The 8,844-nt window shown below is 32.4% G+C and overlaps 1 pseudogene across 1 annotated transcript; it reads left to right on the top strand.

The window, feature by feature from the left end:
* The first annotated feature begins 587 nt into the window (after positions 1 to 587).
* On the top strand, positions 588 to 1,146 carry LOC126937354 (ubiquitin-40S ribosomal protein S27a-like; annotated as a pseudogene). The gene has a single exon (XR_007719703.1). The product of XR_007719703.1 is annotated as a ubiquitin-40S ribosomal protein S27a-like (transcript).
* The last annotated feature ends 7,698 nt before the right edge of the window (positions 1,147 to 8,844 follow it).

The raw sequence follows: 8,844 nt of genomic DNA, 5'->3' as shown, positions 1-8,844 counted from the left end.
AATAGTGGAGTAGAAAATGAATGAACAATATTCCTCAAAAAAACAAATGAAAGAGGAAATAGAAAAATAAAGTTTTAATAAAAATATTAAAATAGGCCAGGCCCGATAGCTCACGCCTGTAATCCCAAGACTTTGGGAGGCCGAGGCAGGTGGAACACCTGAGGTCAGAAGTTCGAGACCGGCCTGGCCAACATGGTGAAATCCCGTCTGTACTAAAAATACAAAAATTAGCCAGGCATGGTGGTGGGCACCGATAATCCCAGCTACTTGGGAGGCTGAGACAGGAGAATTGCTTAAACCTGGGAGGCGGAGTTTACAGTGAGCCGAGATAGCTCCACTGCACTGCCCAGCCTGGGCAACAGAGCAAGACTCAAACAATATATTAAAATAAAACAACAGTGTTTTCACCTATCTACTTTGCAAGAATCAAACAATAATGATAATATTCAATGTGACTAAGACTTCAGAAAGCCAATTAACTGTTTTCTACATTGGTTTATATATATTTTCTGGAGGTCAATTGAAAAAGCAATTGCAAAATTTTAAAATACCAATTTTCTTTGAAGAAAAGCTGCAATTCGCTTTTCGATCCGCCATCTGCGGTGGAGCTGCCACCAAAATGCAGATTTTCATGAAAACCCTTATGGGGAAGACCATCACCCTCGAGGCTGAACCCTCAGATACGATATAAAATGTAAAGGCCGAGATCCAGGATAAGGAAGGAATTCCTCCTGATCAGCAAAGACTGATCTTTGCTGGCAAGCAACTGGAAGATGGACGTACTTTGTCTGACTACAATATTCAAAAGGAGTCTACTCTTCATCTCGTGTTGAGACTTCGTGGTGGTGCTAAGAAAAGGAAGAAGTCCTACACCACTCCCAAGAAGAATAAGCGCAAGAGAAAGAAGGTTAAGCTGGCTGTCCTGAAATATTATAAGGTGGATGAAAATGGCAAAATTAGTCGCCTTCATCGAGAGTGCCCGTCTGATGAATGTGGTGCTGGGGTGTTTATGGCAAGCCACTTTGACAGACATTATTGTGGCAAATTTTGTCTGACTTATTGCTTCAACAAGCCAGAAGACAAGTAACTGTATGAGTTAATAAAATACATGAACTAACAAAAAAAAAAAAAAAAAGAAAAGAAAAACTACAATTCCACACAATTGCTAATGAGTGAAGGTTACTATAAAACATGATATAATTGTATTTTTTAACTGATAGACTTTATTCTTTAGAGCAGTTTTAGGTTCACAGCAAAACAGAAAAGAAAGTATATAGAGTTCCCAAATCCTCCCCTATACTCTCACCAAACATCCACAACATGCAGTCTTCCCCGACACCAACATGTCGTATCATTATGGTACATTTGTTATAACCAGTGAACCAACATTAACACATTATCCACCAAAGTTCATAGTGCTCATTAGGGCTCACTCTTGGTTTTGCACGTTCTATGGGTTTTGACAGATATGTAATGGTATGTATTCACCATTACAGCATCACACAGAATAATTCTTCATCTCTTTTTTCATCCGCTTTTTTTCCTCTCATCACCACTCCACTGTAAGTCCTGGGTACTGTCTCCATGGTTTTGCCTTTTTTGGAATGTCGTATTTTAAACCATATATAGAGCCTTTTCAGATTGGCTTCTTTCACTTATCAGTAGGTTTTTAAGATTTTTCCACATCCTAACTCATATTTTTCCAGCTCTAAATAATATTCCATTGTATGATTACACCACAGTTTATCCATTTACATAATTAGAGATATCTTGGTTGCTTCCAAATTTTAGTCATTATGAATAAAGCTGCTATATACAATTGTGTATGTTTTTGTTTGGACATATTTTCAATACATTTGGATAAATAAGAAGGAATGAGTCTGCTGGTACAAGTATGTTTAGTTTTGTAAAAAAACTGCCAAACCTTCTTCCAAAGTTGCAGCACCGTTTTGCATTCCCACCAGCAATTAATATGAGCTCTTATTGCTCCATCCTCTTCAGTGTTTGGTGTCAATGTTTTGGATTTTGGCCATTCTAATTGGTGTGTAGTGCTCTGTTACTGCTGTTTTAATTTTTAATTCACTAATGACATACGCAGATAAACATATTTTCATATGCTTATTTGCCATTGTATGTTTTTGATGAAGCATCTCATTTTTTAACCATTTCTTAATTGGTTTGCTTTTGTTTTTTATTGTTGAGTTTTAAGAGTTTTCTATGTATTTTTCATTTCGGTCTTTTACCAGATATGCATTTTACAATATTTTCTATTTTCTCCTGGTCAGTGGCTTGTCTGTCATTCTCTTAACAGTGTCTTTTGCAGGGCAGAAGTTTTTAATTTTAATAAAGTCAAACATCAATATTTATTATGGATCATGCTTTTAGCTTTGCATCTAAAAAGGTTTTTACCAAAACCAAGGTTATCTAGATCTTCTCCTATGCTCTAATATCTTCCAGGTGTTTTACAGTTTTAAATTTAACATTTAGTTCTATTATTAATTTTATGTTCTTTTTGCAAAAAACATATGATGTTTATCTAGATTTTTTTTTAAAAAAATATGTGGATGTCTGGTTATTTTAGCACCTTCTGTTAAAAAGTCTATCCTTTGACAGTTGAATTGCCATTGCTCTTTGTTAGAGTATCTGACTATGTTTGTGTGGGGTTGTTTTACAAGTTTTCTGTTCTGTTTGTCTATCCTTTCATCAATATGACAGTATCAATTACTGTAACTTTATGGTAAGTATCACAATTGAGCAGTATGAGTCCTCTGATTTTGTTTTTCTCCTTCAAAGACATTTTTACTAGTTTTTGACTTTTATTGTGAACTTCAAAATCAGTTTGCTGATATCTACCATATAACTTACTGGGATTTTGGTTGAGATGGCAAGGAATTTATATATGTCAAGTTAGGAAAAACAGACATTTTAACAATATTGAGTCTTCTATCCTTCAAGACAGGTTATCTCCTCATTTTTTATTTAGATCCTATTTGATTTCTTTCTTCAGAGTTTTATAGTTATCCTCATATAGATATGATAACATATTTTAGTAGATTTATACCTAAGTATTTCATTGTGAGGGTCCTAATGTAAATGGTATTCTGCTTTTTAATTTCAAATTCCAATTGTCTATTGCTGCTATATGGAAAAAGAATTGATTTTTTAATAATATTTATATTTTGAAAACTTGCTATAATTGTTTATCAGTCCCAAGAGGTTTCTGTTGTTGTTGAAGATTCTTTTGGATTTTATACATAAACAATCCTGTCACCTATGTACAACAACTATTTATTCTTTCCCAATTTGTATACTTTTTATTTCCTTGTCTTTTTGCTTTAGATAGTGTGATTTTGAAAATCGGTGGCAAGAACATGATATCCTTGCTCTGTTCTTGATCTTAGAGGAAAATAGTTTTTCATCATAAATACGTTATCTCTATGTTTTTGTGTAGATTTTTCTAATTTGAGGAAGTTCCTCTCTATTTCTGGTTTGCTAAGAGCTTTTATCATAAGTGAATATTATTTTTATGAAGTGATTTTTCTTCATTTATTGAAATGTTCATGTGATTTTTTAAATTGATGAAACAGATTATATTAATCGATTTTCCAATGTTAAACCAGCCTCGTATGCCTGGAATAACATGACATTTATCATGCTTAGTACTCTCTGAGATTTCTGGATCTGTGTTTTTGTTTGCTTGATTTTGTTTTGTCATTAATTTTGGAAAATCTCAGTCTTTAGTATTTCAAATATATCTCTGATTCTTCCTTTCTTTCTTCAAATTCTAGTATTTCCATTATGTGTATGCTACACATTTTGTAACTGTCCTCTGTTCTTGGATATCCTGGTGTGTCTTTTTCACTTTTTTTCCTGTTCGCATTTTACTTTTGGAAGTTTCTACTGATATTTCTCTAAGTTCACTGATTCATTCCTCAGTCATGTCAAGTCCACAGATGAGCACATCAAAGGAATTTTTAAATTTCCATTCTAGTGTTTTTGGTTTCTAGCATTTCCTTTTGATTCTTTCTTAGAATTTTTGTCTCTGTGTTTATGTAACCTGACTGTTCTTTTAGTTGTCCAATTTTTATTTTAGCACATTTAGCATATTAATTACAGCTATTATAACTCCTAATGTGATTCCACAACCCCTCCCATATCTGAGTCTGGTTCTTATGCTTAAGTCTCTTCAAACTATGTTGAGGTTTTTATTTATTTGCTTGTTTGTATGTCTTGTCAATTTTTGTTGAAAGCTGGACATAATACACTGAGTAAGAGGAATGACAGTAAATAGAACTTTACTATGACATTTTATGGTTATTTAACAAGGAGTTAGTCTATGTTTATTGTTTGCTATAACTTTAAGTGTCTGAAGCTTCATTTTTCCTGTTTTTGTCTCCCCTATTGGCCTTGGGTTTCCCTAGAGATTTATTCTTAAGTAAGGTCTGAGAAATACATTTCTGACAGTTGTATTCTCCTATTATGATATTCCTGTTATGATACGAGCCCAATTTATGTTGTGGTAAGATTCTGGGAAAGAGGAAGTGTTCTATATTTCTGTGATTATGCTTCAGTCTTTTGGTGAGTCTGTGCCCCTGGGTTTTGACCTTCATAATTGCTTCTCTGTTTCTACTCCCTCCTCCCTCTTCGAAGCCAGATAGAAAAGCAGAAGAATATTGGAATTTGATACTTCCCTTCCCCCATGTGAACGCTGAAGGTGGCTAGGGTTGAGTATTTCTCTTTCACCAGGTTAATTAACTTCTGCTAAAACCCAAGGTAAATTAGGTTCAGGTAAAATTGCTTCCCTGGTAGTCAGTTTATTTCCCCACAACTCAGTAAGGAGCACTAGAGGATTTTCCTCTGAATGACACCATAAAATCTTTATGGGGCTACTGGAGATAAAACTCACGAAAGTATGCCCTCTCTCCAAGACTGTGCCTCTCGGGAGTCTTAACTGTCAAGCTTGTTCATACGGAGCCTCTAGAAATGCATGAACTACATGTTAAGCTTTTCTACTCTGGTACTAGTTTCAGAGGAGAATATTACTCTTAGGCTTCTGCTCCAGCAAGTTGTGATTCTTTGGGTCACCCATCTTTCCATCATAAGGAGAAGCAATTTGCTGTTGACCTCACATACTGATGGATCTAAGAAGAGTTGTTAATTTTCAGTTGGTTCATCTCTTTTCTTATTGTAAGGATGGGAATGATGACTTCCAGGCCTCTTACAAGAAAAAATGAAAACAAGAATTTTATAGTTCTATTTTATTAATTTGTTTCATTATTATTACCTACAGATGACATATATATATGATATATATATATGAGATATTCATAAGACATTGGAATTAATTGTTTCTAGAAATGTGAAGGTGTGATATCAATATCAAAAGTAAATTGCATTTCAATATTTGAGCAAAAACAGTGAGTACAATTTTTAAATAATTGCATTTAAAATTGTAGATGCAATAGAATAAAGAAGAACAAATTCAAACCCTATAAGCAGATCCCTTTAACTAGAAGAATGAGCAAAAATCTGATGCACGATAGAAAGAGATTTTAATTTTAAAGTGGGCAATATTTTTGAGCCTGTTAAAGAAAATAAAGTACTATAGATATGTTGCCACAACTACTTCTATGAAGGAATAAAGCACAGCTTTCAGAAAAATAGTCACGTTTATGAAAGTGTATCATTAACTAAGTCATCTTTCATCACCATTGAATATCAACTTTTTTACTCTATTATAAGGATGGATAAAATTGATTATTATAAGTACACATATGAATTAGAACTTAAAAAGAGCAAAATAAAATGCAAATAGTGACTCTCAACAAGCCTGGTAAAATAATAAAATTATTATTGTACGTGTTTTAATTATTTAGGTGTTTTTAAAATAATTAAATAATTAAATTATTTTTTAACTAATTAAAAAATTATTTTAATTATTGTATGTGTTTAAAGAATGTAATAATTCTTTAAAAATTATTTTAAAGAAAAAGTGCACGCTATTAAAATATTAAAATATTGTTTAAAAATCTAAACTATATATAAACATTAGATAATTTACTCAGGCAATCAGGACTGGTACAAGTAAATAAAAAATATATAATCATTCTTTTTAACAGCAAGACTAAAAATATACTATTTTTTTAATGCTGACAATTATACTAATGAAGATTAAGATATTAAATATTTTTTTCACCAGGCACTGTGGCTCACGCCTGTAATCCCAGCACTTTGGGAGGCCGAGGCGGGCAGATCACCTGAGGTCAGGAGTTCCAGACCAGCCTGACCAACATGGAGAAACCCTGTGTCTACTAAAAATACAAAATTAGCTAGGTGTGGTGGCACATGTCTGCAATCCCAGCTACTTGGGAGGCTGAGGCAGAAGAATTGCTTGAACCCGGAGGTGGAGCTTGCAGTGGGCCGAGATTGCACCTCTGCATTCCAGCCTGGGCAACAGAGCGAGACTCCGTCAAAAAAAAAAATAATAATAATAATCATGAAGATTGTAAAAATGAAGTAGTAAGCCTTTCTTGATTCTAAGAAACAATAAAACACAGGGCATAAAGAACGAATATAGGAATAAAGCCTTTAAAAAAAGATTTTAAGGTTTGATAAATTGTTATAAATTGGATTTCTTTTTCTATTTTACACTTATTAAAACAGGCCTATTTAGTGATTTTAAATTATCTCATTTTTTCCTATGGACTCAAATAAGAATATATATTATATATTACTCATATACACATAAACAGAGACACAGAAATGCAGAAAAGAAGAAAACTTAAGAGAAAAATATTTATATTGGTAAATTAAATTAACAGCAAAGCTATATCTTTTGTGAATACGTATGCACTAAAATGATATGTAAAATGTATACAATATAAACAATTAAAATAAATTGACAACCAGAAAATAATGATGGGTTGTCTGCACAATGTTTTCAGTCATTGACGAAGGAATAAAATGAAAAACACCCACACATATATATATATATATTCACACAGACATATTTAAATACACATTTTTACATACATAACTAATATCATTACATTCATTTCAAAAGAGCTCATAAAATTTCATGAATTAACCATTAAAATATTGAATCTGGAGCAATAATATAATTAAAGCAAAAGTTAAAGCAAAATCGATACATTTGAAAGTAGCCAAAACTTTAGAACTGACTAATATAATAGAAAATTTTCAGGTATATCTCAAAAACACTTAAACGAGAGCAAAACAAGGGGCAACACTAACAATGTATAATTTGATCACATTTACTCAGAATTAGCACCACTAATATACTTAACAGACTCCAAAATGCCCTAATGTATGGCAAATTTTTAGAAAGATACGTTTATCTAAATTTGTCAAGAGGTGCAAAATATAAAGATAGCTATACATGAATTAAGACGTCGGCCATATTTATTTTTCAAAATATGCTGATGGCTCAACTGGTTTAAGTGCAAGACATAGCATATTTCAGGGAGGACAAATAGTATCTGAGGGATTCAGCTGCAGAAAACAGAATTTATGCCAGCTATTTGTATGTGAATTATAAATTGCAATGTATTTTTAAAAATTGGTTGATTTATAGAAATATAGATTTGTTGAAAAACTAAAAAATGGAAGCTTGGCTGAGCTTTTAGGAAAGACTCTCAGAGTCACAGCAGATATCACAGTTTTCTGCCTTTATATATCAAGACAGTGTTTAATCAACTGCTATGCAGTATTGGTTCTAGTATTGTCCCTCTTTCACCATGATCTAAACTATGAAATGGGTGTTCTGCATTTTTCCCATACCTTTTATGAAGCTAGGAGGTTTTACCGAAGCATCTCTGATATAGCAGCAACAAGAAAATCTAAGGTTTTGTGGACCATACTAGCTAGCGGAATGGTCAACCATCAAATGATTGGTCTCCTTCTCATGCTGCTTTATTTCTATGTTCCAAATTCCTTATATATTCTTCTTATTGGTGCAACCTGTACCACATCTGAAACTCTAAATCCAAGGCAGTCTAGAATATGTATTTTTCCATACAAAGGAAAGATTTCACAATCCAAAAAAAAAAAATAAGTTGATATAGCTAATGACTGGCAAAATGATTATCAAACAGATCCAGAGAACCCTGCGTAGGCTAAACACAGTTTTGAGAATTCCAAGAGACTATCATTTATGTGAGGTTTCATTTATCAACAGTTGTCGCATGATAAATGAAAACTGAATTTCAGAGGTATGTATTTATTATTTTATTTTAAAATACGTTAAATAATTTATTCAATGTTAACATAGCACTTTTTCCCATGGAAAAATGTATATATTTTCCAAAAGGGAAAAATTGTAGTATGAATTTTGGCGTGCTTTTACATTTTTCAAATTTTCTTTCATCTGTATTTGAATAGAAGCAGTTGGGTTCTTCATATTTTCTTCTGTATTCAACCTATTATTCTCTTATGTTACTTTGTTTTAATACACACACACACGCACAAAAATTGGCCTAGCTCAGATAATGTCATTGGAAAGGAAGAACTTTGTGTAGCTCTGAAAAGTTCTCAGGCCATACTTTTCTCAGAATATATACATTTCTCTCTCTCTCTCTCTCTCTACATATGTATATGGTTATGTATACATATCTACATATGTGTATGTATATGTAGAAAGAGATAAATGAATATATATAAGAATGTATAGCTGTAAGAATTAATATTCTTAATTTATATATATTTACAAATTAAGCTATTTAAACTCTACTACATTTAAGTTGAAGATGAAATAATCTCAAAACATGTTTACAGAAGAAAAAAAAATTAACAACAAAACCTTTCTGATATAAAGCCTAGAAACAA

This window comes from Macaca thibetana, chromosome 15 (genome assembly GCF_024542745.1).
Source record: "Macaca thibetana thibetana isolate TM-01 chromosome 15, ASM2454274v1, whole genome shotgun sequence".
NCBI classification, from domain to species: domain Eukaryota; kingdom Metazoa; phylum Chordata; class Mammalia; order Primates; family Cercopithecidae; genus Macaca; species Macaca thibetana.
Note: the sequence above shows the minus strand (reverse complement) of the source record. Positions and strands in the feature narration are given on the sequence as shown.